This window comes from Vanacampus margaritifer, chromosome 4 (genome assembly GCF_051991255.1).
Source record: "Vanacampus margaritifer isolate UIUO_Vmar chromosome 4, RoL_Vmar_1.0, whole genome shotgun sequence".
Classification (NCBI taxonomy): domain Eukaryota; kingdom Metazoa; phylum Chordata; class Actinopteri; order Syngnathiformes; family Syngnathidae; genus Vanacampus; species Vanacampus margaritifer.
Window position 1 is genome coordinate 5,827,345 of NC_135435.1, and position 26,064 is coordinate 5,853,408.

Here is a 26,064-nt window from a genome sequence, read left to right on the forward strand (position 1 = left end):
AGCATTGCTAACATGTTGTAGTTAAAGTCTGTTTCCATAGTGTGGTGGTTGTCACGTTCGCCTCACACGCGAAAGGTCCCTGGCTCGAGACCGGGTGGAAACATCACCATTTTCTTTGTATTTGTAATAAAAACTGAGAATCGAAAATATTGTTTTCACAAATAACACCTACCCGTCGGGGAATTCAACCCCGGTCTTCCCCGTGACAGGGGGAGATACTATCCACTATACTAACTAGGAAAGAAGGGCTATACAACTACCTATGGGTCGGGTGTAGAAGGCAACCTGTCTTTGAAAACTGGAAAAGCCAGCCAGCTAGGCTGATTTTCAGCAGTGCTAACAAGTTTAAGCTCAAATTCTGTTTCCATAGTGTAGTGGTTATCACGTTCCCCTTACACGCGAAAGGTCCCTGGCTCGAGACCGGGTGGAAACATGACCATTTTCTTTGTATTTGCAATGAAACCTGATCATCCAAAAGATTGTTTTCTCAAACACCACCTCCCCGTCGGGGAATCGAACCCCGGTCTTCCCCGTGACAGGGGGAGATACTATCCACTATACTAACGAGGAAAGAAGGGCTATACTACTACTCCCTGGTCGGGGGTAGAGGGGAACCTGTCCTTGAAAACTGGAAAAGCCAGCCAGCTAGGCTTATTTAGAGCATTGCTAACAAGTTGAAGTTCAGAATCTGTTTCCATAGTGTAGTGGTTATCACGTTTGCCTCACACGCGAAAGGTCCCTGGCTCGAGACCGGGTGGAAACATCACCATTTTCTTTGTATTTGTAATAAAAACTGAGAATCGAAAAGATTGTTTTCACAAATAACACCTCCCCGTCGGGGAATTCAACCCCGGTCTTCCCCATGACAGGGGGAGATACTATCTAATATATTAACTGGGAAAGAAGGGCTATACTACTACCTCCTGGTTGGGGGTAGAAGGGAACCTGTCCTTGAAAACTGGAAAAGCCAGCCAGCTAGGCCTATTTAGAGCATTGTTGACAAGTTTAACTTCAGATTCTGTTTCCATAGCTTAGTGGTTATCAAGTTTGCCTTTCAAGAAACAGGTCCCTGGCTCGAGACCGGGTGGAAACATGACCATTTTCTTTGTATTTGCAATAAAAACTGGGCATCGAAAATATTGTTTTCACAAATAACACCTCCCCGTCGGGGAATCGAACCCCGGACTTCCCCGTGACAGGGGGAGATACTATCCACTATACTAACGAGGAAAGAAGGGTAACACTACTACTCACTGGTCGGGGGTAGAGGGGAACCTGTCCTTGAAAACTGGAAAAGCCAGCCAGCTAGGCTTATTTAGAGCATTGCTAACAAGTTGAAGTTCAGAGTCTGTTTCCATAGTGTAGTGGTTATCATGTTTCCCTCACACGCGAAATGTCCCTGGCTCGAGACCGGGTGGAAACATGACCATTTTCTTTGTATTTGTAATAAAAATTGAGCATCGAAAAGATTGTTTTCACAAATAACACCTCCCCGTCGGGGAATTCAACCCCGGTCTTCTCCGTGACAGGGGGAGATACTATCCACTATACTAACGAGGAAAGAAGGGCTATACAACTACCTCCTGGTCGGGTGTAGAAGGCAACATGTCTTTGAAAACTGGAAAAGCCAGCCAGCTCGGCTGATTTTCAGCAGTGCTAACAAGTTTAAGCTCAAATTCTGTTTCCATAGTGTAGTGGTTATCACGTTCGCCTTACACGCGAAAGGTCCCTGGCTCGAGACCGGGTGGAAACATGACCATTTTCTTTGTATTTGCAATGAAAACTGATCATCCAAAAGATTGTTTTCTCAAACACCACCTCCCCGTCGGGGAATCGAACCCTGGTCTTCCCCGTGACAGGGGGAGATACTATCCACTATACTAACGAGGAAAGAAGGGCTATACTACTACTCCCTGGTTGGGGGTAGAGGGGAACCTGTCCTTGAAAACTGGAAAAGCCAGCCAGCTAGGCTTATTTAGAGCATTGCTAACAAGTTGAAGTTCAGAATCTGTTTCCATAGTGTAGTGGTTATCACGTTCGCCTCACACACGAAAGGTCCCTGGCTCGAGACCGGGTGGAAACATCACCATTTTCTTTGTATTTGTAATAAAAACTGAGAATCGAAAAGATTGTTTTCACAAATAACACCTCCCCGTCGGGGAATTAATCTCCGGTCTTCCCCGTGACAGGGGGAGATACTATCCACTATACTAACTAGGAAAGAAGGGCTATACAACTACCTATGGGTCCGGTGTAGAGGGGAACCTGTCCTCGAAAACTGGAAAAGCCAGACAGCTAGTTTGATTTCCGGCAGTGCTAACAAGTTTAAGTTAAGTTTGTCTTTCCATAGTGTAGTGGTTATCACGTTCGCCTCACACGCGGAAGGTCCCTGGATCGAGACCGGGTGGAAACATGACCATTTTCTTTGTATTTGCAATGAAAACTGATCATCCAAAAGATTGTTTTGTCAAACACCACCTCCCCGTCAGGGAATCGAACCCCGGTCTTCCCCGTGACAGGGGAAGATACTATCCACTATACTAACTAGGAAAGAAGGGCTATACAACTACCTCCTGGTCGGGTTTAGAAGGCAACCTGTCTTTGAAAACTGGAAAAGCCAGCCAGCTAGGCTGATTTTCAGCAGTGCTAACAAGTTTAAGCTCAAATTCTGTTTCCAGAGTGTAGTGGTTATCACGTTCCCCTTACACGCGAAAGGTCCCTGGCTCGAGACCGGGTGGAAACATGACCATTTTCTTTGTATTTGCAATGAAACCTGATCATCCAAAAGATTGTTTTCTCAAACACCACCTCCCCGTCGGGGAATCGAACTCCGGTCTTCCCCGTGACAGGGGGAGATACTATCCACTATACTAACGAGGAAAGAAGGGCTATACTACTACTCCCTGGTCGGGGCTAGAGGGGAACCTGTCCTTGAAAACTGGAAAAGCCAGCCAGCTAGGCTTATTTAGATCATTGCTAACAAGTTGAAGTTCAGAATCTGTTTCCATAGTGTAGTGGTTATCACGTTTGCCTCACACGCGAAAGGTCCCTGGCTCGAGACCGGGTGGAAACATCACCATTTTCTTTGTATTTGTAATAAAAACTGAGAATCGAAAAGATTGTTTTCACAAATAACACCTCCCCGTCGGGGAATTCAACCCCGGTCTTCCCCGTGACAGGGGGAGATACTATCTACTATATTAACTGGGAAAGAAGGGCTATACTACTACCTCCTGGTTGGGGGTAGAAGGGAACCTGTCCTTGAAAACTGGAAAAGCCAGCCAGCTAGGCCTATTTAGAGCATTGTTAACAAGTTTAACTTCAGATTCTGTTTCCATAGCTTAGTGGTTATCAAGTTTGCCTTTCAAGAAACAGGTCCCTGGCTCGAGACCGGGTGGAAACATGACCATTTTCTTTGTATTTGCAATAAAAACTGGGCATCGAAAATATTGTTTTCACAAATACCACCTCCCCGTCGGGGAATCGAATCCCGGTCTTCCCCGTGACAGGGGGAGATACTATCCACTATACTAACGAGGAAAGAAGGGCAACACTACTACTCACTGGTCGGGGGTAGAGGGGAACCTGTCCTTGAAAACTGGAAAAGCCAGCCAGCTAGGCTTATTTAGAGCATTGCTAACAAGTTGAAGTTCAGAGTCTGTTTCCATAGTGTAGTGGTTATCACGTTTCCCTCACACGCGAAAAGGTCCCTGGCTCGAGACCGGGTGGAAACATGACCATTTTCTTTGTATTTGTAATAAAAATTGAGCATCAAAAAGATTGTTTTCACAAATAACACCTCCCCGTCGGGGAATTCAACCCCTGGTCTTCCCCGTGACAGGGGGAGATACTATCCACTATACTAACGAGGAAAGAAGGGTTATACAACTACCTCCTGGTCGGGTGTAGAAGGCAACCTGTCTTTGAAACCTGGAAAAGCCAGCCAGCTAGGCTGATTTTCAGCAGTGCTAACAAGTTTAAGCTGAAATTCTGTTTCCATAGTGTAGTGGTTATCACGTTCGCCTTACACGCGAAAGGTCCCTGGCTCGAGACCGGGTGGAAACATGACCATTTTCTTTGTATTTGCAATGAAAACTGATCATCCAAAAGATTGTTTTCTCAAACACCACCTCCCCGTCGGGGAATCGAACCCCGGTCTTCCCCGTGACAGGGGGAGATACTATCCACTATACTAACGAGGAAAGAAGGGCTATACTACTACTCCCTGGTCGGGGGTAGAGGGGAACCTGTCCTTGAAAACTGGAAAAGCCAGCCAGCTAGGCTTATTTAGAGCATTGCTAACAAGTTGAAGTTCAGAATCTGTTTCCATAGTGTAGTGGTTATCACGTTTCCCTCACACGCGGAAGGTACCTGGCTCGAGACCTGGTGGAAACATGACCATTTTCTTTGTATTTGTAATAAAAATTGAGCATCGAAAAGATTGTTTTCACAAATAACACCTCCCCGTCGGGGAATTCAACCCCGGTCTTCCCCGTGACAGGGGGAGATACTATCCACTATACTAACTCGGAAAGAAGGGCTTTTCAACTACCTCCTGGTTGGGTGTAGAGGGGAACCTGTCCTCGAAAACTGGAAAAGCCAGCCAGCTAGTTTGATTTCTGGCAGTGCTAACAAGTTTAAGTTAAGTTTGCCTTTCCATAGTGGAGTGGTTATCACGTTTGCCTCACACGCGAAAGGTCCCTGGCTTGAGACCGGGTGGAAACATCACCATTTTTCTTTGTATTTGTAATAAAAACTGAGCATCGAAAAGTTTGTTTTCACGAATACCACCTCCCCGTCGGGGAATTCAACCCCGGTCTTCCCCGTGACAGGGGGAGATACTATCCACTATACTAACTAGGAAAGAAGGGCTATATAACTACCTCCTGGTTGGGGGTAGAGGGGAACCTGTCCTCGAAAACTGGAAAAGCCAGCCAGCTAGGCTGATTTAGAATATTGCTAACAAGGTGAAGTTCAGAGTCTGTTTTCATAGTGTAGTGGTTATCACGTTTCCCTCACACATGAAAGGTCCCTGGCTCGAGACCGGGTGGAAACATGACCATTTTCTTTGTATTTGCAATAAAAACTTGGCATCGAAAAGATTGTTTTCACAAACACCACCTCCCCGTCGGGGAATCGAACCCCGGTCTTCCCCGTGACAGGGGGAGATACTATCCACTATACTAACTAGGAAAGAAGGGCTATACAACTACCTATGGGTCGGGTGTAGAAGGCAACCTGTCTTTGAAAACTGGAAAAGCCAGCCAGCTAGGCTGATTTTCAGCAGTGCTAACAAGTTTAAGCTCAAATTCTGTTTCCATAGTGTAGTGGTTATCACGTTCCCCTTACACGCGAAAGGTCCCTGGCTCGAGACCGGGTGGAAACATGACCATTTTCTTTGTATTTGCAATGAAACCTGATCATCCAAAAGATTGTTTTCTCAAACACCACCTCCCCGTCGGGGAATCGAACCCCGGTCTTCCCCGTGACAGGGGGAGATACTATCCACTATACTAACGAGGAAAGAAGGGCTATACTACTACTCCCTGGTCGGGGGTAGAGGGGAACCTGTCCTTGAAAACTGGAAAAGCCAGCCAGCTAGGCTTATTTAGAGCATTGCTAACAAGTTGAAGTTCAGAATCTGTTTCCATAGTGTAGTGGTTATCACGTTTGCCTCACACGCGAAAGGTCCCTGGCTCGAGACCGGGTGGAAACATCACCATTTTCTTTGTATTTGTAATAAAAACTGAGAATCGAAAAGATTGTTTTCACAAATAACACCTCCCCGTCGGGGAATTCAACCCCGGTCTTCCCCGTGACAGGGGGAGATACTATCTAATATATTAACTGGGAAAGAAGGGCTATACTACTACCTCCTGGTTGGGGGTAGAAGGGAACCTGTCCTTGAAAACTGGAAAAGCCAGCCAGCTAGGCCTATTTAGAGCATTGTTAACAAGTTTAACTTCAGATTCTGTTTCCATAGCTTAGTGGTTATCAAGTTTGCCTTTCAAGAAACAGGTCCCTGGCTCGAGACCGGGTGGAAACATGACCATTTTCTTTGTATTTGCAATAAAAACTGGGCATCGAAAATATTGTTTTCACAAATAACACCTCCCCGTCGGGGAATCGAACCCCGGACTTCCCCGTGACAGGGGGAGATACTATCCACTATACTAACGAGGAAAGAAGGGTAACACTACTACTCACTGGTCGGGGGTAGAGGGGAACCTGTCCTTGAAAACTGGAAAAGCCAGCCAGCTAGGCTTATTTAGAGCATTGCTAACAAGTTGAAGTTCAGAGTCTGTTTCCATAGTGTAGTGGTTATCATGTTTCCCTCACACGCGAAATGTCCCTGGCTCGAGACCGGGTGGAAACATGACCATTTTCTTTTTATTTGTAATAAAAATTAAGCATCGAAAAGATTGTTTTCACAAATAACACCTCCCCGTCGGGGAATTCAACCCCTGGTCTTCCCCGTGACAGGGGGAGATACTATCCACTATACTAACGAGGAAAGAAGGGTTATACAACTACCTCCTGGTCGGGTGTAGAAGGCAACCTGTCTTTGAAAACTGGAAAAGCCAGCCAGCTAGGCTGATTTTCAGCAGTGCTAACAAGTTTAAGCTCAAATTCTGTTTCCATAGTGTAGTGGTTATCACGTTCGCCTTACACGCGAAAGGTCCCTGGCTCGAGACCGGGTGGAAACATGACCATTTTCTTTGTATTTGCAATGAAAACTGATCATCCAAAAGATTGTTTTCTCAAACACCACCTCCCCGTCGGGGAATCGAACCCCGGTCTTCCCCGTGACAGGGGGAGATACTATCCACTATACTAACGAGGAAAGAAGGGCTATACTACTACTCCCTGGTCGGGGGTAGAGGGGAACCAGTCCTTGAAAACTGGAAAAGCCAGCCAGCTAGGCTTATTTAGAGCATTGCTAACAAGTTGAAGTTCAGAATCTGTTTCCATAGTGTAGTGGTTATCACGTTTCCCTCACACGCGGAAGGTACCTGGCTCGAGACCTGGTGGAAACATGACCATTTTCTTTGTATTTGTAATAAAAATTGAGCATCGAAAAGATTGTTTTCACAAATAACACCTCCCCGTCGGGGAATTCAACCCCGGTCTTCCCCGTGACAGGGGGAGATACTATCCACTATACTAACTAGGAAAGAAGGGCTTTTCAACTACCTCCTGGTTGGGTGTAGAGGGGAACCTGTCCTCGAAAACTGGAAAAGCCAGCCAGCTAGTTTGATTTCTGGCAGTGCTAACAAGTTTAAGTTAAGTTTGCCTTTCCATAGTGGAGTGGTTATCACGTTTGCCTCACACGCGAAAGGTCCCTGGCTTGAGACCGGGTGGAAACATCACCATTTTTCTTTGTATTTGTAATAAAAACTGAGCATCGAAAAGTTTGTTTTCACGAATACCACCTCCCCGTCGGGGAATTCAACCCCGGTCTTCCCCGTGACAGGGGGAGATACTATCCACTATACTAACTAGGAAAGAAGGGCTATACTACTACTCCCTGGTCGGGGCTAGAGGGGAACCTGTCCTTGAAAACTGGAAAAGCCAGCCAGCTAGGCTTATTTAGAGCATTGCTAACAAGTTTAACTTCAGATTCTGTTTCCATAGCTTAGTGGTTATCAAGTTTGCCTTTCAAGAAACAGGTCCCTGGCTCGAGACCGGGTGGAAACATGACCATTTTCTTTGTATTTGCAATAAAAACTGGGCATCGAAAATATTGTTTTCACAAATAACACCTCCCCGTCGGGGAATCGAACCCCGGACTTCCCCGTGACAGGGGGAGATACTATCCACTATACTAACGAGGAAAGAAGGGTAACACTACTACTCACTGGTCGGGGGTAGAGGGGAACCTGTCCTTGAAAACTGGAAAAGCCAGCCAGCTAGGCTTATTTAGAGCATTGCTAACAAGTTGAAGTTCAGAGTCTGTTTCCATAGTGTAGTGGTTATCATGTTTCCCTCACACGCGAAATGTCCCTGGCTCGAGACCGGGTGGAAACATGACCATTTTCTTTTTATTTGTAATAAAAATTAAGCATCGAAAAGATTGTTTTCACAAATAACACCTCCCCGTCGGGGAATTCAACCCCGGTCTTCTCCGTGACAGGGGGAGATACTATCCACTATACTAACGAGGAAAGAAGGGCTATACAACTACCTCCTGGTCGGGTGTAGAAGGCAACCTGTCTTTGAAAACTGGAAAAGCCAGCCAGCTAGGCTGATTTTCAGCAGTGCTAACAAGTTTAAGCTCAAATTCTGTTTCCATAGTGTAGTGGTTATCACGTTCGCCTTACACGCGAAAGGTCCCTGGCTCGAGACCGGGTGGAAACATGACCATTTTCTTTGTATTTGCAATGAAAACTGATCATCCAAAAGATTGTTTTCTCAAACACCACCTCCCCGTCGGGGAATCGAACCCTGGTCTTCCCCGTGACAGGGGGAGATACTATCCACTATACTAACGAGGAAAGAAGGGCTATACTACTACTCCCTGGTTGGGGGTAGAGGGGAACCTGTCCTTGAAAACTGGAAAAGCCAGCCAGCTAGGCTTATTTAGAGCATTGCTAACAAGTTGAAGTTCAGAATCTGTTTCCATAGTGTAGTGGTTATCACGTTCGCCTCAAACGCGAAAGGTCCCTGGCTCGAGACCGGGTGGAAACATCACCATTTTCTTTGTATTTGTAATAAAAACTGAGAATCGAAAAGATTGTTTTCACAAATAACACCGCCCCGTCGGGGAATTCATCTCCGGTCTTCCCCGTGACAGGGGGAGATACTATCCACTATACTAACTAGGAAAGAAGGGCTATACAACTACCTATGGGTCCGGTGTAGAGGGGAACCTGTCCTCGAAAACTGGAAAAGCCAGACAGCTAGTTTGATTTCCGGCAGTGCTAACAAGTTTAAGTTAAGTTTGTCTTTCCATAGTGTAGTGGTTATCACGTTCGCCTCACACGCGGAAGGTCCCTGGATCGAGACCGGTTGGAAACATGACCATTTTCTTTGTATTTGCAATGAAAACTGATCATCCAAAAGATTGTTTTCTCAAACACCACCTCCCCGTCAGGGAATCGAACCCCGGTCTTCCCCGTGACAGGGGAAGATACTATCCACTATACTAACTAGGAAAGAAGGGCTATACAACTACCTCCTGGTCGGGTTTAGAAGGCAACCTGTCTTTGAAAACTGGAAAAGCCAGCCAGCTAGGCTGATTTTCAGCAGTGCTAACAAGTTTAAGCTCAAATTCTGTTTCCAGAGTGTAGTGGTTATCACGTTCCCCTTACACGCGAAAGGTCCCTGGCTCGAGACCGGGTGGAAACATGACCATTTTCTTTGTATTTGCAATGAAACCTGATCATCCAAAAGATTGTTTTCTCAAACACCACCTCCCCGTCGGGGAATCGAACCCCGGTCTTCCCCGTGACAGGGGAAAATACTATCCACTATACTAACGAGGAAAGAAGGGCTATACTACTACTCCCTGGTCGGGGCTAGAGGGGAACCTGTCCTTGAAAACTGGAAAAGCCAGCCAGCTAGGCTTATTTAGAGCATTGCTAACAAGTTGAAGTTCAGAATCTGTTTCCATAGTGTAGTGGTTATCACGTTTGCCTCACACGCGAAAGGTCCCTGGCTCGAGACCGGGTGGAAACATCACCATTTTCTTTGTATTTGTAATAAAAACTGAGAATCGAAAAGATTGTTTTCACAAATAACACCTCCCCGTCGGGGAATTCAACCCCGGTCTTCCCCGTGACAGGGGGAGATACTATCTACTATATTAACTGGGAAAGAAGGGCTATACTACTACCTCCTGGTTGGGGGTAGAAGGGAACCTGTCCTTGAAAACTGGAAAAGCCAACCAGCTAGGCCTATTTAGAGCATTGTTAACAAGTTTAACTTCAGATTCTGTTTCCATAGCTTAGTGGTTATCAAGTTTGCCTTTCAAGAAACAGGTCCCTGGCTCGAGACCGGGTGGAAACATGACCATTTTCTTTGTATTTGCAATAAAAACTGGGCATCGAAAATATTGTTTTCACAAATACCACCTCCCCGTCGGGGAATCGAATCCCGGTCTTCCCCCTGACAGGGGGAGATACTATCCACTATACTAACGAGGAAAGAAGGGTTATACAACTACCTCCTGGTCGGGTGTAGAAGGCAACCTGTCTTTGAAAACTGGAAAAGCCAGCCAGCTAGGCTGATTTTCAGCAGTGCTAACAAGTTTAAGCTCAAATTCTGTTTCCATAGTGTAGTGGTTATCACGTTCGCCTTACACGCGAAAGGTCCCTGGCTCGAGACCGGGTGGAAACATGACCATTTTCTTTGTATTTGCAATGAAAACTGATCATCCAAAAGATTGTTTTCTCAAACACCACCTCCCCGTCGGGGAATCGAACCCCGGTCTTCCCCGTGACAGGGGGAGATACTATCCACTATACTAACGAGGAAAGAAGGGCTATACTACTACTCCCTGGTCGGGGGTAGAGGGGAACCTGTCCTTGAAAACTGGAAAAGCCAGCCAGCTAGGCTTATTTAGAGCATTGCTAACAAGTTGAAGTTCAGAATCTGTTTCCATAGTGTAGTGGTTATCACGTTTCCCTCACACGCGGAAGGTACCTGGCTCGAGACCTGGTGGAAACATGACCATTTTCTTTGTATTTGTAATAAAAATTGAGCATCGAAAAGATTGTTTTCACAAATAACACCTCCCCGTCTGGGAATTCAACCCCGGTCTTCCCCGTGACAGGGGGAGATACTATCCACTATACTAACTAGGAAAGAAGGGCTTTTCAACTACCTCCTGGTTGGGTGTAGAGGGGAACCTGTCCTCGAAAACTGGAAAAGCCAGCCAGCTAGTTTGATTTCTGGCAGTGCTAACAAGTTTAAGTTAAGTTTGCCTTTCCATAGTGGAGTGGTTATCACGTTTGCCTCACACGCGAAAGGTCCCTGGCTTGAGACCGGGTGGAAACATCACCATTTTTCTTTGTATTTGTAATAAAAACTGAGCATCGAAAAGTTTGTTTTCACGAATACCACCTCCCCGTCGGGGAATTCAACCCCGGTCTTCCCCGTGACAGGGGGAGATACTATCCACTATACTAACTAGGAAAGAAGGGCTATACAACTACCTCCTGGTTGGGGGTAGAGGGGAACCTGTCCTCGAAAACTGGAAAAGCCAGCCAGCTAGGCTGATTTAGAATATTGCTATCAAGGTGAAGTTCAGAGTCTGTTTCCATAGTGTAGTGGTTATCACGTTCGCTTCACATGCGAAATGTCCCTGGCTCGAGACGGGGTGGAAACATCACCATTTTCTTTGTATTTGTAATAAAAACTGAGAATCGAAAAGATTGTTTTCACAAATAACACCTCCCCGTCGGGGAATTCAACCCCGGTCTTCCCCGTGACAGGGGGAGATACTATCCACTATACTAACTAGGAAAGAAGGGCTATACAACTACCTATGGGTCCGGTGTAGAGGGGAACCTGTCCTCCAAAACTGGAAAAGCCAGACAGCTAGTTTGATTTCCGGCAGTGCTAACAAGATTAAGTTAAGTTTGTCTTTCCATAGTGTAGTGGTTATCACGTTCGCCTCACACGCGGAAGGTCCCTGGATCGAGACCGGGTGGAAACATGACCATTTTCTTTGTATTTGCAATGAAAACTGATCATCCAAAAGATTGTTTTCTCAAACACCACCTCCCCGTCAGGGAATCGAACCCCGGTCTTCCCCGTGACAGGGGGAGATACTATCCACTATACTAACGAGGAAAGAAGGGCTATAATACTACTCACTGGTTGGGGGTAGAGGGGAACCTGTCCTTGAAAACTGGAAAAGCCAGCCAGCTAGGCTTATTTAGAGCATTGCTAACATGTTGTAGTTAAAGTCTGTTTCCATAGTGTGGTGGTTGTCAAGTTCGCTTCACATGTGAAAGGTCCCTGGCTCGAGACCGGGTGGAAACATGACCATTTTCTTTGAATTTGTAATAAAAACTGAGCATCGAAAAGATTGTTTTCACAAATACCACCTCCCCGTCGGGGAATTCAACCCTGGTCTTCCCCGTGACTGGGGGAGATACTATCCACTATACTAACTAGGAAAGAAGGGCTGTACAACTACCTATGGGTCGGGTGTAGAGGGGAACCTGTCCTCGAAAACTGGAAAAGCCAGCCAGCTAGTTTGATTTCCGGCAGTGCTAACAAGTTTAAGTTAAGCGTGTGTTACCATAGTGTAGTGGTTATCACGTTCGCCTAACACGCGAAAGGTCCCCGGCTCGAGACCGGGTGGAAACATGACCATTTTTCTTTGTATTTGTAATAAAAAACTGAGCATCAAAAAGTTTGTTTTCACAAATACCACCTGCCCGTCGGGGGATTCAACCCCGGTCTTCCCCGTGATAGGGGAAGATACTATCCACTATACTAACGAGGAAAGAAGGGCTATACAACTACCTCCTGGTCGGGTTTAGAAGGCAACCTGTCTTTGAAAACTGGAAAAGCATGCCAGCTAGGCTGATTTTCAGCAGTGCTAACAAGTTTAAGCTCAAATTCTGTTTCCATAATGTAGTGGTTATCACGTTCGCCTTACACGCGAAAGGTCCCTGGCTCGAGACCGGGTGAAAACATGACCATTTTCTTTGTATTTGCAATGAAAACTGATCATCCAAAAGATTGTTTTCACAAACACCACCTCCCCATCGGGGAATTCAACCCCGGTCTTCCCCGTGACAGGGGGAGATACTATCCACTATACTAACTGGGAAAGAAGGGCTATACTACTACCTCCTGGTTGGGGGTAGAAGGGAACCTGTCCTTGAAAACTGGAAAAGCCAGCCAGCTAGGCCTATTTAGAGCATTGTTAACAAGTTTAACTTCAGATTCTGTTTCCATAGCTTAGTGGTTATCAAGTTTGCCTTTCAAGAAACAGGTCCCTGGCTCGAGACCGGCTGGAAACATGACCATTTTCTTTGTATTTGCAATGAAAACTGATCATCCAAAAGATTGTTTTCTCAAACACCACCTCCCCGTCAGGGAATCGAACCCCGGTCTTCCCCGTGACAGGGGGAGATACTATCCACTATACTAACGAGGAAAGAAGGGCAACACTACTACTCACTGGTCGGGGGTAGAGGGGAACCTGTCCTTGAAAACTGGAAAAGCCAGCCAGCTAGGCTTATTTAGAGTATTGCTAACAAGTTGAAGTTCAGAGTCTGTTTCCATAGTGTAGTGGTTATCACGTTTCCCTCACACGCGAAAGGTACCTGGCTCGAGACCTGGTGGAAACATGACCATTTTCTTTGTATTTGTAGTAAAAATTGAGCATCGAAAAGATTGTTTTCACAAATAACACCTCCCCGTCGGGGAATTCAACCCCGGTCTTCCCCGTGACAGGGGGAGAGATACTATCCACTATACTAACTAGGAAAGAAGGGCTATACAACTACCTCCTGGATGGGTGTAGAGGGGAACCTGTCCTCGAAAACTGGAAAAGCCAGCCAGCTAGTTTGATTTCTGGCAGTGCTAACAAGTTTAAGTTAAGTTTGCCTTTCCATAGTGGAGTGGTTATCACGTTTGCCTCACACGCGAAAGGTCCCTGGCTTGAGACCGGGTGGAAACATCACCATTTTTCTTTGTATTTGTAATAAAAACTGAGCATCGAAAAGTTTGTTTTCACGAATACCACCTCCCCGTCGGGGAATTCAACCCCGGTCTTCCCCGTGACAGGGGGAGATACTATCCACTATACTAACTAGGAAAGAAGGGCTATACAACTACCTCCTGGTTGGGGGTAGAGGGGAACCTGTCCTCGAAAACTGGAAAAGCCAGCCAGCTAGGCTGATTTAGAATATTGCTAACAAGGTGAAGTTCAGAGTCTGTTTTCATAGTGTAGTGGTTATCACGTTTCCCTCACACATGAAAGGTCCCTGGCTCGAGACCAGGTGGAAACATGACCATTTTCTTTGTATTTGCAATAAAAACTTGGCATCAAAAAGATTGTTTTCACAAACACCACCTCCCCGTCGGGGAATCGAACCCCGGTCTTCCCCGTGACAGGGGGAGATACTATCCACTATACTAACGAGGAAAGAAGGGCTATACTACTACTCACTGGTCGGGGGTAGAGGCTAACCTGTCCTTGAAAACTGGAAAAGCCAGCCAGCTAGGCTTATTTAGAGCATTGCTAACATGCTGTAGTTCAAAGTCTGTTTCCATAGTGTAGTGGTTGTCAAGTTCGCTTCACATGTGAAAGGTCCCTGGCTCGAGACCGGGTGGAAACATGACCATTTTCTTTGAATTTGTAATAAAAACTGAGCATCGAAAAGATTGTTTTCACAAATACCACCTCCCCGTCGGGGAATTCAACCCTGGTCTTTCCCGTGACAGGGGGAGATACTATCCACTATACTAACTAGGAAAGAAGGGCTGTACAACTACCTATAGGTCGGGTGTAGAGGGGAACCTGTCCTCGAAAACTGGAAAAGCCAGCCAGCTTGTTTGATTTCCGGCAGTGCTAACAAGATTAAGTTAATCGTGTGTTACCATAGTGTAGTGGTTATCACGTTTGCCTAACACGCGAAAGGTCCCCGGCTCGAGACCGGGTGGAAACATGACCATTTTTCTTTGTATTTGTAATAAAAACTGAGCATCAAAAAGTTTGTTTTCACAAATACCACCTGCCCGTCGGGGAATTCAACCCCGGTCTTCCCCGTGATAGGGGAAGATACTATCCACTATACTAAGTAGGAAAGAAGGGCTATACAACTACCTCCTGGTCGGGTTTAGAAGGCAACCTGTCTTTGAAAACTGGAAAAGCCAGCCAGCTAGGCTGATTTTCAGCAGTGCTAACAAGTTTCAGCTCAAATTCTGTTTCCATAGTGTAGTGGTTATCACGTTCGCCTTACACGCGAAAGCTCCCTGGCTCGAGACCGGGTGGAAACATGACCATTTTCTTTGTATTTGCAATGAAAACTGATCATCCAAAAGATTGTTTTCACAAACACCACCTCCCCGTCTGGGAATCGAACCCCCGTCTTCCCCGTGACAGGGGAAGATACTATCCACTATACTAAAGAGGAAAGAAGGGCTATACTACTACTCCCTGGTCGGGGGTAGAGGGGAACCTGTCCTTGAAAACTGGAAAAGGCAGCCAGCTAGGCTGATTTTCAGCAGTGCTAACAAGTTTAAGCTCAAATTCTGTTTGCATAGTGTAGTGGTTATCACGTTCGCCTTACACGCGAAAGGTCCCTGGCTCGAGACCGGGTGGAAACATGACCATTTTCTTTGTATTTGCAATGAAAACTGATCATCCAAAAGATTGTTTTCACAAACACCACCTCCCCGTCTGGGAATCGAACCCCCGTCTTCCCCGTGACAGGGGAAGATACTATCCACTATACTAACGAGGAAAGAAGGGCTGTACTACTACTCCCTGTTCGGGGGTAGAGGGGAACCTGTCCTTGAAAACTGGAAAAGCCAGCCAGCTAGGCTTATTTAGAGCATTGCTAACAAGTTGAAGATCAGAATCTGTTTCCATAGTGTAGTGGTTATCACGTTCGCCTCACACGCGAAAGGTCCCTGGCTCGAGACCGGGTGGAAACATGACCATTTTCTTTGTATTTGTAATAAAAACTGAGAATCGAAAAGATTGTTTTCACAAATACAACCTCCCCGTCGGGGAATTCAACCCCGGTCTTCCCCGTGACAGGGGGAGATACTATCCACTATACTAACTAGGAAAGAAGGGCTATACAACTACCTATGGGTCGGGTGTAGAGGTGAACCTGTCCTCGAAAACTGGAAAAGCCAGCCAGCTAGTTTGATTTCCGGCAGTGCTAACATGTTTAAGTTAAGCGCGTCTTTCCATAGTGTAGTGGTTATCACGTTCGCCTCAAAAGCGAAAGGTCCCTGGCTCGAGACCGGGTGGAAACATGACCATTTTCTTTGTATTTGTAATAAAAACTGAGCATCGAAAAGATTGTTTTCACAAATACCACCTCCCCGTCGGGGAATTCAACCCCGGTCTTCCCCGTGACAGGGGGAGATACTATCTACTATACTAACTGGGAAAGAAGGGCTATACTACTACCTCCTGGTTGGGGGTAGAAGGGAACCTGTCCTTGAAAACTGGAAAAGCCAGCCAGCTAGGCCTATTTAGAGCATTGTTAACAAGTTTAACTTCAGATTCTGTTTCCAGAGCTTAGTTGTTATCAAGTTTGCCTTTCAAGAAACAGGTCACTGGCTCGAGACCGGGTGGAAACATGACCATTTTCTTTGTATTTGCAATAAAAACTGGGCATCGAAAATATTGTTTTCACAAATACCACCTCCCCGTCGAGGAATCGAACCCCGGTCTTCCCCGTGACATGGGGAGATACTATCCACTATACTAACGAGGAAAGAAGGGCAACACTACTACTCACTGGTCGGGGGTAGAGGGGAACCTGTCCTTGAAAACTGGAAAAGCCAGCCAGCTAGGCTTATTTAGAGCATTGCTAACAAGTTGAAGTTCAGAGTCTGTTTCCATAGTGTAGTGGTTATCACGTTTCCCTCACACGCGAAATGTCCCTGGCTCGAGACCGGGTGGAAACATGACCATTTTCTTTGTATTTGTAATAAAAATTGAGCATCGAATAGATTGTTTTCACAAATAACACCTCCCCGTCGGGGAATTCAACCCCGGTCTTCCCCGTGACAGGGGGAGATACTATCCACTATACTAACTAGGAAAGAAGGGCTATACAACTACCTATGGGTCCGGTGTAGAGGGGAACCTGTCCTCGAAAACTGGAAAAGCCAGACACCTAGTTTGATTTCCGGCAGTGCTAACAACTTTAAGTTAAGTTTGTCTTTCCATACTGTAGTGGTTATCACGTTCGCCTCACACGCGGAAGGTCCCTGGATCGAGACCGGGTGGAAACATGACCATTTTCTTTGTATTTGCAATGAAAACTGATCATCCAAAAGATTGTTTTCTCAAACACCACCTCCCCGTCAGGGAATCGAACCCCGGTCTTCCCCGTGACAGGGGAAGATACTATCCACTATACTAACTAGGAAAGAAGGGCTATACAACTACCTCCTGGTCGGGTTTAGAAGGCAACCTGTCTTTGAAAACTGGAAAAGCCAGCCAGCTAGGCTGATTTTCAGCAGTGCTAACAAGTTTAAGCTCAAATTCTGTTTCCAGAGTGTAGTGGTTATCACGTTCCCCTTACACGCGAAAGGTCCCTGGCTCGAGACCGGGTGGAAACATGACCATTTTCTTTGTATTTGCAATGAAAACTGATCATCCAAAAGATTGTTTTCTCAAACACCACCTCCCCGTCGGGGAATCGAACCCTGGTCTTCCCCGTGACAGGGGGAGCTACTATCCACTATACTAACGAGGAAAGAAGGGCTATACTACTACTCCCTGGTTGGGGGTAGAGGGGAACCTGTCCTTGAAAACTGGAAAAGCCAGCCAGCTAGGCTTATTTAGAGCATTGCTAACAAGTTGAAGTTCAGAATCTGTTTCCATAGTGTAGTGGTTATCACGTTCGCCTCACACGCGAAAGGTCCCTGGCTCGAGACCGGGTGGAAACATCACCATTTTCTTTGTATTTGTAATAAAAACTGAGAATCGAAAAGATTGTTTTCACAAATAACACCTCCCCGTCGGGGAATTCAACCCCGGTCTTCCCCGTGACAGGGGGAGATACTATCCACTATACTAACTAGGAAAGAAGGGCTATACAACTACCTATGGGTCCGGTGTAGAGGGGAACCTGTCCTCGAAAACTGGAAAAGCCAGACAGCTAGTTTGATTTCCGGCAGTGCTAACAAGTTTAAGTTAAGTTTGTCTTTCCATAGTGTAGTGGTTATCACGTTCGCCTCACACGCGGAAGGTCCCTGGATCGAGACCGGGTGGAAACATGACCATTTTCTTTGTATTTGCAATGAAAACTGATCATCCAAAAGATTGTTTTCTCAAACACCACCTCCCCGTCAGGGAATCGAACCCCGGTCTTCCCCGTGACAGGGGAAGATACTATCCACTATACTAACTAGGAAAGAAGGGCTATACAACTACCTCCTGGTCGGGTTTAGAAGGCAACCTGTCTTTGAAAACTGGAAAAGCCAGCCAGCTAGGCTGATTTTCAGCAGTGCTAACAAGTTTAAGCTCAAATTCTGTTTCCAGAGTGTAGTGGTTATCACGTTCCCCTTACACGCGAAAGGTCCCTGGCTCGAGACCGGGTGGAAACATGACCATTTTCTTTGTATTTGCAATGAAACCTGATCATCCAAAAGATTGTTTTCTCAAACACCACCTCCCCGTCGGGGAATCGAACCCCGGTCTTCCCCGTGACATGGGGAGATACTATCCACTATACTAACGAGGAAAGAAGGGCTATACTACTACTCCCTGGTCGGGGCTAGAGGGGAACCTGTCCTTGAAAACTGGAAAAGCCAGCCAGCTAGGCTTATTTAGAGCATTGCTAACAAGTTGAAGTTAAGAATCTGTTTCCATAGTGTAGTGGTTATCACGTTTGCCTCACACGCGAAAGGTCCCTGGTTCGAGACCGGGTGGAAACATCACCATTTTCTTTGTATTTGTAATAAAAACTGAGAATCGAAAAGATTGTTTTCACAAATAACACCTCCCCGTCGGGGAATTCAACCCCGGTCTTCCCCGTGACAGGGGGAGATACTATCTACGATATTAACTGGGAAAGAAGGGCTATACTACTACCTCCTGGTTGGGGGTAGAAGGGAACCTGTCCTTGAAAACTGGAAAAGCCAGCCAGCTAGGCCTATTTAGAGCATTGTTAACAAGTTTAACTTCAGATTCTGTTTCCATAGCTTAGTGGTTATCAAGTTTGCCTTTCAAGAAACAGGTCCCTGGCTCGAGACCGGGTGGAAACATGACCATTTTCTTTGTATTTGCAATAAAAACTGGGCATCGAAAATATTGTTTTCACAAATACCACCTCCCCGTCGGGGAATCGAATCCCGGTCTTCCCCGTGACAGGGGGAGATACTATCCACTATACTAACGAGGAAAGAAGGGCAACACTACTATTCACTGGTCGGGGGTAGAGGGGAACCTGTCCTTGAAAACTGGAAAAGCCAGCCAGCTAGGCTTATTTAGAGCATTGCTAACAAGTTGAAGTTCAGAGTCTGTTTCCATAGTGTAGTGGTTATCACGTTTCCCTCACACGCGAAAAGGTCCCTGGCTCGAGACCGGGTGGAAACATGACCATTTTCTTTGTATTTGTAATAAAAATTGAGCATCAAAAAGATTGTTTTCACAAATAACACCTCCCCGTCGGGGAATTCAACCCCTGGTCTTCCCCCTGACAGGGGGAGATACTATCCACTATACTAACGAGGAAAGAAGGGTTATACAACTACCTCCTGGTCGGGTGTAGAAGGCAACCTGTCTTTGAAAACTGGAAAAGCCAGCCAGCTAGGCTGATTTTCAGCAGTGCTAACAAGTTTAAGCTCAAATTCTGTTTCCATAGTGTAGTGGTTATCACGTTCGCCTTACACGCGAAAGGTCCCTGGCTCGAGACCGGGTGGAAACATGACCATTTTCTTTGTATTTGCAATGAAAACTGATCATCCAAAAGATTGTTTTCTCAAACACCACCTCCCCGTCGGGGAATCGAACCCCGGTCTTCCCCGTGACAGGGGGAGATACTATCCACTATACTAACGAGGAAAGAAGGGCTATACTACTACTCCCTGGTCGGGGGTAGAGGGGAACCTGTCCTTGAAAACTGGAAAAGCCAGCCAGCTAGGCTTATTTAGAGCATTGCTAACAAGTTGAAGTTCAGAATCTGTTTCCATAGTGTAGTGGTTATCACGTTTCCCTCACACGCGGAAGGTACCTGGCTCGAGACCTGGTGGAAACATGACCATTTTCTTTGTATTTGTAATAAAAATTGAGCATCGAAGAGATTATTTTCACAAATAACACCTCCCCGTCGGGGAATTCAACCCCGGTCTTCCCCGTGACAGGGGGAGATACTATCCACTATACTAACTAGGAAAGAAGGGCTTTTCAACTACCTCCTGGTTGGGTGTAGAGGGGAACCTGTCCTCGAAAACTGGAAAAGCCAGCCAGCTAGTTTGATTTCTGGCAGTGCTAACAAGTTTAAGTTAAGTTTGCCTTTCCATAGTGGAGTGGTTATCACGTTTGCCTCACACGCGAAAGGTCCCTGGCTTGAGACCGGGTGGAAACATCACCATTTTTCTTTGTATTTGTAATAAAAACTGAGCATCGAAAAGTTTGTTTTCACGAATACCACCTCCCCGTCGGGGAATTCAACCCCGGTCTTCCCCGTGACAGGGGGAGATACTATCCACTATACTAACTAGGAAAGAAGGGCTATACAACTACCTCCTGGTTGGGGGTAGAGGGGAACCTGTCCTCGAAAACTGGAAAAGCCAGCCAGCTAGGCTGATTTAGAATATTGCTAACAAGGTGAAGTTCAGAGTCTGTTTTCATAGTGTAGTGGTTATCACGTTTCCCTCACACATGAAAGGTCCCTGGCTCGAGACCGGGTGGAAACATGACCATTTTCTTTGTATTTGCAATAAAAACTTGGCATCGAAAAGATTGTTTTCACAAACACCACCTCCCCGTCGGGGAATCGAACCCCGGTCTTCCCCGTGACAGGGGGAGATACTATCCACTATACTAACGAGGAAAGAAGGGCTATACTACTACTCACTGGTCGGGGGTAGAGGGGAACCTGTCCTTGAAAACTGGAAAAGCCAGCCAGCTAGGCTTATTTAGAACATTGCTAACATTTTGTAGTTCAAAGTCTGTTTCCATAGTGTAGTGGTTGTCAAGTTCGCTTCATATGTGAAAGGTCCCTGGCTCGAGACCGGGTGGAAACATGACCATTTTCTTTGAATTTGTAATAAAAACTGAGCATCGAAAAGATTGTTTTCACAAATACCACCTCCCCGTCGGGGAATTCAACCCTGGTCTTTCCTGTGACAGGGGGAGATACTATCCACTATACTAACTAGGAAAGAAGGGCTGTACAACTACCTATAGGTCGGGTGTAGAGGGGAACCTGTCCTCGAAAACTGGAAAAGCCAGCCAGCTAGTTTGATTTCCGGCAGTGCTAACAAGTTTAAGTTAAGCGTGTGTTACCATAGTGTAGTGGTTATCACGTTTGCCTAACACGCGAAAGGTCCCCGGCTCGAGACCGGGTGGAAACATGACCATTTTTCTTTGTATTTGTAATAAAAACTGAGCATCAAAAAGTTTGTTTTCACAAATACCACCTGCCCGTCGGGGAATTCAACCCCGGTCTTCCCCGTGATAGGGGAAGATACTATCCATTATACTAAGTAGGAAAGAAGGGCTATACAACTACCTCCTGGTCGGGTTTAGAAGGCAACCTGTCTTTGAAAACTGGAAAAGCCAGCCAGCTAGGCTGATTTTCAGCAGTGCTAACAAGTTTAAGCTCAAATTCTGTTTCCATAGTGTAGTGGTTATCACGTTCGCCTTACACGCGAAAGGTCCCTGGCTCGAGACCGGGTGGAAACATGACAATTTTCTTTGTATTTGGAATGAAAACTGATCATCCAAAAGATTGTTTTCACAAACACCACCTCCCCGTCTGGGAATCGAACACCCGTCTTCCCCGTGACAGGGGAAGATACTATCCACTTTACTAAAGAGGAAAGAAGGGCTATACTACTACTCCCTGGTCGGGGGTAGAGGGGAACCTGTCCTTGAAAACTGGAAAAGCCAGCCAGCTAGGCTGATTTTCAGCAGTGCTAACAAGTTTAAGCTCAAATTCTGTTTGCATAGTGTAGTGGTTATCACGTTCGCCTTACACGCGAAAGGTCCCTGGCTCGAGACCGGGTGGAAACATGACCATTTTCTTTGTATTTGCAATGAAAACTGATCATCCAAAAGATTGTTTTCACAAACACCACCTCCCCGTCTGGGAATCTAACCCCCGTCTTCCCCGTGACAGGGGAAGATACTATCCACTATACTAACAAGGAAAGAAGGGCTGTACTACTACTCCCTGTTCGGGGGTAGAGGGGAACCTGTCCTTGAAAACTGGAAAAGCCAGCCAGCTAGGCTTATTTAGAGCATTGCTAACAAGTTGAAGATCAGAATCTGTTTCCATAGTGTAGTGGTTATCACGTTCGCCTCACACGCGAAAGGTCCCTGGCTCGAGACCGGGTGGAAACATGACCATTTTCTTTGTATTTGTAATAAAAACTGAGAATCGAAAAGATTGTTTTCACAAATACAACCTCCCCGTCGGGGAATTCAACCCCGGTCTTCCCCGTGACAGGGGGAGATACTATCCACTATACTAACTAGGAAAGAAGGGCTATACAACTACCTATGGGTCGGGTGTAGAGGTGAACCTGTCCTCGAAAACTGGAAAAGCCAGCCAGCTAGTTTGATTTCCGGCAGTGCTAACATGTTTAAGTTAAGCGCGTCTTTCCATAGTGTAGTGGTTATCACGTTCGCCTCAAAAGCGAAAGGTCCCTGGCTCGAGACCGAATGGAAACATGACCATTTTCTTTGTATTTGTAATAAAAACTGAGCATCGAAAAGATTGTTTTCACAAATACCACCTCCCCGTCGGGGAATTCAACCCCGGTCTTCCCCGTGACAGGGGGAGATACTATCTACTATACTAACTGGGAAAGAAGGGCTATACTACTACCTCCTGGTTGGGGGTAGAAGGAAACCTGTCCTTGAAAACTGGAAAAGCCAGCCAGCTAGGCCTATTTAGAGCATTGTTAACAAGTTTAACTTCAGATTCTGTTTCCAGAGCTTAGTTGTTATCAAGTTTGCCTTTCAAGAAACAGGTCACTGGCTCGAGACCGGGTGGAAACATGACCATTTTCTTTGTATTTGCAATAAAAACTGGGCATCGAAAATATTGTTTTCACAAATACCACCTCCCCGTCGGGGAATCGAACCCCGGTCTTCCCCGTGACAGGGGGAGATACTATCCACTATACGAACGAGGAAAGAAGGGCTATACTACTACCCACTGGTCGGGGGTAGAGGGGAACCTGTCCTTGAAAACTGGAAAAGCCAGCCAGCTAGGCTTATTTAGAGCATTGCTAACATGCTGTAGTTCAAAGTCTGTTTCCATAGTGTAGTGGTTGTCAAGTTCGCTTCATATGTGAAAGGTCCCTGGCTCGAGACCGGGTGGAAACATGACCATTTTCTTTGAATTTGTAATAAAAACTGAGCATCGAAAAGATTGTTTTCACAAATACCACCTCCCCGTCGGGGAATTCAACCCTGGTCTTTCCTGTGACAGGGGGAGATACTATCCACTATACTAACTAGGAAAGAAGGGCTGTACAACTACCTATAGGTCGGGTGTAGAGGGGAACCTGTCCTCGAAAACTGGAAAAGCCAGCCAGCTAGTTTGATTTCCGGCAGTGCTAACAAGTTTAAGTTAAGCGTGTGTTACCATAGTGTAGTGGTTATCACGTTTGCCTAACACGCGAAAGGTCCCCGGCTCGAGACCGGGTGGAAACATGACCATTTTTCTTTGTATTTGTAATAAAAACTGAGCATCAAAAAGTTTGTTTTCACAAATACCACCTGCCCGTCGGGGAATTCAACCCCGGTCTTCCCCGTGATAGGGGAAGATACTACCCACCATACTAAGTAGGAAAGAAGGGCTATACAACTACCTCCTGGTCGGGTTTAGAAGGCAACCTGTCTTTGAAAACTGGAAAAGCCAGCCAGCTAGGCTGATTTTCAGCAGTGCTAACAAGTTTAAGCTCAAATTCTGTTTCCATAGTGTAGTGGTTATCACGTTCGCCTTACACGCGAAAGGTCCCTGGCTCGAGACCGGGTGGAAACATGACCATTTTCTTTGTATTTGCAATGAAAACTGATCATCCAAAAGATTGTTTTCACAAACACCACCTCCCCGTCTGGGAATCGAACCCCCGTCTTCCCCGTGACAGGGGAAGATACTATCCACTATACTAACGAGGAAAGAAGGGCAACACTACTACTCACTGGTCGGGGGTAGAGGGGAACCTGTCCTTGAAAACTGGAAAAGCCAGCCAGCTAGGCTTATTTAGAGCATTGCTAACAAGTTGAAGTTCAGAGTTTGTTTCCATAGTGTAGTGGTTATCACGTTTCCCTCACATGCGAAATGTCCCTGGCTCGAGACCGGGTGGAAACATGACCATTTTCTTTGTATTTGTAATAAAAATTGAGCATCGAAAAGATTGTTTTCACAAATAACACCTCACCGTCGGGGAATTCAACCCCGGTCTTCCCCGTGACAGGGGGAGATACTATCCACTATACTAACGAGGAAAGAAGGGCTATACAACTACCTCCTGGTCGGGTGTAGAAGGCAACCTGTCTTTGAAAACTGGAAAAGCCAGCCAGCTCAGCTGATTTTCAGCAGTGCTAACAAGTTAAAGCTCAAATTCTGTTTCCATAGTGTAGTGGTTATCACGTTCCCCTTACACGCGAAAGATCCCTGGCTCGAGACCGGGTGGAAACATGACCATTTTCTTTGTATTTGCAATGAAAACTGATCATCCAAAAGATTGTTTTCTCAAACACCACCTCCCCGTCGGGGAATCGAACCCCGGTCTTCCCCGTGACAGGGGGAGATACTATCCACTATACTAACGAGGAAAGAAGGGCTATACTACTACTCCCTGGTCGGGGGTAGAGGGGAACCTGTCCTTGAAAACTGGAAAAGCCAGCCAGCTAGGCTTATTTAGAGCATTGCTAACAAGTTGAAGTTCAGAATCTGTTTCCATAGTTTAGTGGTTATCACGTTTGCCTCACACGCGAAAGGTCCCTGGCTCGAGACCGGGTGGAAACATCACCATTGTCTTTGTATTTGTAATAAAAACTGAGAATCGAAAAGATTGTTTTCACAAATAACACCTCCCCGTCGGGGAATTCAACCCCGGTCTTCCCCGTGACAGGGGGAGATACTATCCACTATACTAACTGGGAAAGAAGGGCTATACTACTACCTCCTGGTTGGGGGTAGAAGGGAACCTGTCCTTGAAAACTGGAAAAGCCAGCCAGCTAGGCCTATTTAGAGCATTGTTAACAAGTTTAACTTCAGATTCTGTTTCCATAGCTTAGTGGTTATCAAGTTTGCCTTTCAAGAAACAGGTCCCTGGCTCGAGACCGGCTGGAAACATGACCATTTTCTTTGTATTTGCAATGAAAACTGATCATCCAAAAGATTGTTTTCTCAAACACCACCTCCCCGTCAGGGAATCGAACCCCGGTCTTCCCCGTGACAGGGGGAGATACTATCCACTATACTAACGAGGAAAGAAGGGCAACACTACTACTCACTGGTCGGGGGTAGAGGGGAACCTGTCCTTGAAAACTGGAAAAGCCAGCCAGCTAGGCTTATTTAGAGTATTGCTAACAAGTTGAAGTTCAGAGTCTGTTTCCATAGTGTAGTGGTTATCACGTTTCCCTCACACGCGAAAGGTACCTGGCTCGAGACCTGGTGGAAACATGACCATTTTCTTTGTATTTGTAGTAAAAATTGAGCATCGAAAAGATTGTTTTCACAAATAACACCTCCCCGTCGGGGAATTCAACCCCGGTCTTCCCCGTGACAGGGGGAGAGATACTATCCACTATACTAACTAGGAAAGAAGGGCTATACAACTACCTCCTGGTTGGGTGTAGAGGGGAACCTGTCCTCGAAAACTGGAAAAGCCAGCCAGCTAGTTTGATTTCTGGCAGTGCTAACAAGTTTAAGTTAAGTTTGCCTTTCCATAGTGGAGTGGTTATCACGTTTGCCTCACACGCGAAAGGTCCCTGGCTTGAGACCGGGTGGAAACATCACCATTTTTCTTTGTATTTGTAATAAAAACTGAGCATCGAAAAGTTTGTTTTCACGAATACCACCTCCCCGTCGGGGAATTCAACCCCGGTCTTCCCCGTGACAGGGGGAGATACTATCCACTATACTAACTAGGAAAGAAGGGCTATACAACTACCTCCTGGTTGGGGGTAGAGGGGAACCTGTCCTCGAAAACTGGAAA

At 46.1% G+C, this 26,064-nt stretch overlaps 42 non-coding genes across 42 annotated transcripts; 29 read left to right on the top strand and 13 right to left on the bottom strand.

Moving 5' to 3' along the window:
* The first annotated feature begins 360 nt into the window (after positions 1 to 360).
* trnav-uac (transfer RNA valine (anticodon UAC)) lies at positions 361 to 433 on the top strand. The gene has a single exon. It is a non-coding gene; the product is annotated as a tRNA-Val (tRNA).
* Positions 434 to 498: 65 nt separating this feature from the next.
* trnad-guc (transfer RNA aspartic acid (anticodon GUC)) lies at positions 499 to 570 on the bottom strand. The gene has a single exon. It is a non-coding gene; the product is annotated as a tRNA-Asp (tRNA).
* Positions 571 to 690: 120 nt separating this feature from the next.
* trnav-cac (transfer RNA valine (anticodon CAC)) lies at positions 691 to 763 on the top strand. Its single transcript has one exon. It is a non-coding gene; the product is annotated as a tRNA-Val (tRNA).
* Positions 764 to 1,158: 395 nt separating this feature from the next.
* trnad-guc (transfer RNA aspartic acid (anticodon GUC)) lies at positions 1,159 to 1,230 on the bottom strand. The gene has a single exon. It is a non-coding gene; the product is annotated as a tRNA-Asp (tRNA).
* A 450-nt stretch (positions 1,231 to 1,680) lies between these two features.
* On the top strand, positions 1,681 to 1,753 carry trnav-uac (transfer RNA valine (anticodon UAC)). The gene has a single exon. It is a non-coding gene; the product is annotated as a tRNA-Val (tRNA).
* Positions 1,754 to 2,010: 257 nt separating this feature from the next.
* trnav-cac (transfer RNA valine (anticodon CAC)) lies at positions 2,011 to 2,083 on the top strand. The gene has a single exon. It is a non-coding gene; the product is annotated as a tRNA-Val (tRNA).
* Positions 2,084 to 3,000: 917 nt separating this feature from the next.
* On the top strand, positions 3,001 to 3,073 carry trnav-cac (transfer RNA valine (anticodon CAC)). Its single transcript has one exon. It is a non-coding gene; the product is annotated as a tRNA-Val (tRNA).
* Positions 3,074 to 3,992: 919 nt separating this feature from the next.
* Positions 3,993 to 4,065, top strand: trnav-uac (transfer RNA valine (anticodon UAC)). Its single transcript has one exon. It is a non-coding gene; the product is annotated as a tRNA-Val (tRNA).
* Positions 4,066 to 4,130: 65 nt separating this feature from the next.
* On the bottom strand, positions 4,131 to 4,202 carry trnad-guc (transfer RNA aspartic acid (anticodon GUC)). The gene has a single exon. It is a non-coding gene; the product is annotated as a tRNA-Asp (tRNA).
* Positions 4,203 to 5,313: 1,111 nt separating this feature from the next.
* On the top strand, positions 5,314 to 5,386 carry trnav-uac (transfer RNA valine (anticodon UAC)). The gene has a single exon. It is a non-coding gene; the product is annotated as a tRNA-Val (tRNA).
* Positions 5,387 to 5,451: 65 nt separating this feature from the next.
* trnad-guc (transfer RNA aspartic acid (anticodon GUC)) lies at positions 5,452 to 5,523 on the bottom strand. Its single transcript has one exon. It is a non-coding gene; the product is annotated as a tRNA-Asp (tRNA).
* Positions 5,524 to 5,643: 120 nt separating this feature from the next.
* On the top strand, positions 5,644 to 5,716 carry trnav-cac (transfer RNA valine (anticodon CAC)). Its single transcript has one exon. It is a non-coding gene; the product is annotated as a tRNA-Val (tRNA).
* Positions 5,717 to 6,111: 395 nt separating this feature from the next.
* trnad-guc (transfer RNA aspartic acid (anticodon GUC)) lies at positions 6,112 to 6,183 on the bottom strand. Its single transcript has one exon. It is a non-coding gene; the product is annotated as a tRNA-Asp (tRNA).
* Positions 6,184 to 6,634: 451 nt separating this feature from the next.
* On the top strand, positions 6,635 to 6,707 carry trnav-uac (transfer RNA valine (anticodon UAC)). The gene has a single exon. It is a non-coding gene; the product is annotated as a tRNA-Val (tRNA).
* A 65-nt stretch (positions 6,708 to 6,772) lies between these two features.
* Positions 6,773 to 6,844, bottom strand: trnad-guc (transfer RNA aspartic acid (anticodon GUC)). Its single transcript has one exon. It is a non-coding gene; the product is annotated as a tRNA-Asp (tRNA).
* A 919-nt stretch (positions 6,845 to 7,763) lies between these two features.
* On the bottom strand, positions 7,764 to 7,835 carry trnad-guc (transfer RNA aspartic acid (anticodon GUC)). The gene has a single exon. It is a non-coding gene; the product is annotated as a tRNA-Asp (tRNA).
* A 450-nt stretch (positions 7,836 to 8,285) lies between these two features.
* Positions 8,286 to 8,358, top strand: trnav-uac (transfer RNA valine (anticodon UAC)). The gene has a single exon. It is a non-coding gene; the product is annotated as a tRNA-Val (tRNA).
* A 257-nt stretch (positions 8,359 to 8,615) lies between these two features.
* trnal-caa (transfer RNA leucine (anticodon CAA)) lies at positions 8,616 to 8,688 on the top strand. The gene has a single exon. It is a non-coding gene; the product is annotated as a tRNA-Leu (tRNA).
* Positions 8,689 to 9,413: 725 nt separating this feature from the next.
* Positions 9,414 to 9,485, bottom strand: trnad-guc (transfer RNA aspartic acid (anticodon GUC)). Its single transcript has one exon. It is a non-coding gene; the product is annotated as a tRNA-Asp (tRNA).
* Positions 9,486 to 9,605: 120 nt separating this feature from the next.
* Positions 9,606 to 9,678, top strand: trnav-cac (transfer RNA valine (anticodon CAC)). Its single transcript has one exon. It is a non-coding gene; the product is annotated as a tRNA-Val (tRNA).
* Positions 9,679 to 10,265: 587 nt separating this feature from the next.
* trnav-uac (transfer RNA valine (anticodon UAC)) lies at positions 10,266 to 10,338 on the top strand. Its single transcript has one exon. It is a non-coding gene; the product is annotated as a tRNA-Val (tRNA).
* Positions 10,339 to 10,403: 65 nt separating this feature from the next.
* trnad-guc (transfer RNA aspartic acid (anticodon GUC)) lies at positions 10,404 to 10,475 on the bottom strand. Its single transcript has one exon. It is a non-coding gene; the product is annotated as a tRNA-Asp (tRNA).
* Positions 10,476 to 12,245: 1,770 nt separating this feature from the next.
* On the top strand, positions 12,246 to 12,318 carry trnav-aac (transfer RNA valine (anticodon AAC)). Its single transcript has one exon. It is a non-coding gene; the product is annotated as a tRNA-Val (tRNA).
* A 1,720-nt stretch (positions 12,319 to 14,038) lies between these two features.
* On the bottom strand, positions 14,039 to 14,110 carry trnad-guc (transfer RNA aspartic acid (anticodon GUC)). Its single transcript has one exon. It is a non-coding gene; the product is annotated as a tRNA-Asp (tRNA).
* Positions 14,111 to 14,560: 450 nt separating this feature from the next.
* trnav-aac (transfer RNA valine (anticodon AAC)) lies at positions 14,561 to 14,633 on the top strand. The gene has a single exon. It is a non-coding gene; the product is annotated as a tRNA-Val (tRNA).
* Positions 14,634 to 14,891: 258 nt separating this feature from the next.
* On the top strand, positions 14,892 to 14,964 carry trnav-uac (transfer RNA valine (anticodon UAC)). Its single transcript has one exon. It is a non-coding gene; the product is annotated as a tRNA-Val (tRNA).
* Positions 14,965 to 15,221: 257 nt separating this feature from the next.
* trnav-uac (transfer RNA valine (anticodon UAC)) lies at positions 15,222 to 15,294 on the top strand. The gene has a single exon. It is a non-coding gene; the product is annotated as a tRNA-Val (tRNA).
* Positions 15,295 to 15,551: 257 nt separating this feature from the next.
* On the top strand, positions 15,552 to 15,624 carry trnav-cac (transfer RNA valine (anticodon CAC)). Its single transcript has one exon. It is a non-coding gene; the product is annotated as a tRNA-Val (tRNA).
* Positions 15,625 to 15,881: 257 nt separating this feature from the next.
* Positions 15,882 to 15,954, top strand: trnal-caa (transfer RNA leucine (anticodon CAA)). Its single transcript has one exon. It is a non-coding gene; the product is annotated as a tRNA-Leu (tRNA).
* Positions 15,955 to 17,531: 1,577 nt separating this feature from the next.
* Positions 17,532 to 17,604, top strand: trnav-cac (transfer RNA valine (anticodon CAC)). Its single transcript has one exon. It is a non-coding gene; the product is annotated as a tRNA-Val (tRNA).
* Positions 17,605 to 18,521: 917 nt separating this feature from the next.
* trnav-cac (transfer RNA valine (anticodon CAC)) lies at positions 18,522 to 18,594 on the top strand. Its single transcript has one exon. It is a non-coding gene; the product is annotated as a tRNA-Val (tRNA).
* A 919-nt stretch (positions 18,595 to 19,513) lies between these two features.
* trnav-uac (transfer RNA valine (anticodon UAC)) lies at positions 19,514 to 19,586 on the top strand. The gene has a single exon. It is a non-coding gene; the product is annotated as a tRNA-Val (tRNA).
* Positions 19,587 to 19,651: 65 nt separating this feature from the next.
* trnad-guc (transfer RNA aspartic acid (anticodon GUC)) lies at positions 19,652 to 19,723 on the bottom strand. The gene has a single exon. It is a non-coding gene; the product is annotated as a tRNA-Asp (tRNA).
* Positions 19,724 to 20,642: 919 nt separating this feature from the next.
* trnad-guc (transfer RNA aspartic acid (anticodon GUC)) lies at positions 20,643 to 20,714 on the bottom strand. Its single transcript has one exon. It is a non-coding gene; the product is annotated as a tRNA-Asp (tRNA).
* Positions 20,715 to 21,164: 450 nt separating this feature from the next.
* On the top strand, positions 21,165 to 21,237 carry trnav-aac (transfer RNA valine (anticodon AAC)). Its single transcript has one exon. It is a non-coding gene; the product is annotated as a tRNA-Val (tRNA).
* A 258-nt stretch (positions 21,238 to 21,495) lies between these two features.
* On the top strand, positions 21,496 to 21,568 carry trnav-uac (transfer RNA valine (anticodon UAC)). The gene has a single exon. It is a non-coding gene; the product is annotated as a tRNA-Val (tRNA).
* Positions 21,569 to 21,825: 257 nt separating this feature from the next.
* trnav-uac (transfer RNA valine (anticodon UAC)) lies at positions 21,826 to 21,898 on the top strand. Its single transcript has one exon. It is a non-coding gene; the product is annotated as a tRNA-Val (tRNA).
* A 257-nt stretch (positions 21,899 to 22,155) lies between these two features.
* trnav-cac (transfer RNA valine (anticodon CAC)) lies at positions 22,156 to 22,228 on the top strand. Its single transcript has one exon. It is a non-coding gene; the product is annotated as a tRNA-Val (tRNA).
* Positions 22,229 to 23,475: 1,247 nt separating this feature from the next.
* Positions 23,476 to 23,548, top strand: trnav-aac (transfer RNA valine (anticodon AAC)). The gene has a single exon. It is a non-coding gene; the product is annotated as a tRNA-Val (tRNA).
* A 258-nt stretch (positions 23,549 to 23,806) lies between these two features.
* Positions 23,807 to 23,879, top strand: trnav-uac (transfer RNA valine (anticodon UAC)). Its single transcript has one exon. It is a non-coding gene; the product is annotated as a tRNA-Val (tRNA).
* A 587-nt stretch (positions 23,880 to 24,466) lies between these two features.
* On the top strand, positions 24,467 to 24,539 carry trnav-uac (transfer RNA valine (anticodon UAC)). Its single transcript has one exon. It is a non-coding gene; the product is annotated as a tRNA-Val (tRNA).
* Positions 24,540 to 24,604: 65 nt separating this feature from the next.
* trnad-guc (transfer RNA aspartic acid (anticodon GUC)) lies at positions 24,605 to 24,676 on the bottom strand. Its single transcript has one exon. It is a non-coding gene; the product is annotated as a tRNA-Asp (tRNA).
* Between the last annotated feature and the right edge of the window lie 1,388 nt (positions 24,677 to 26,064).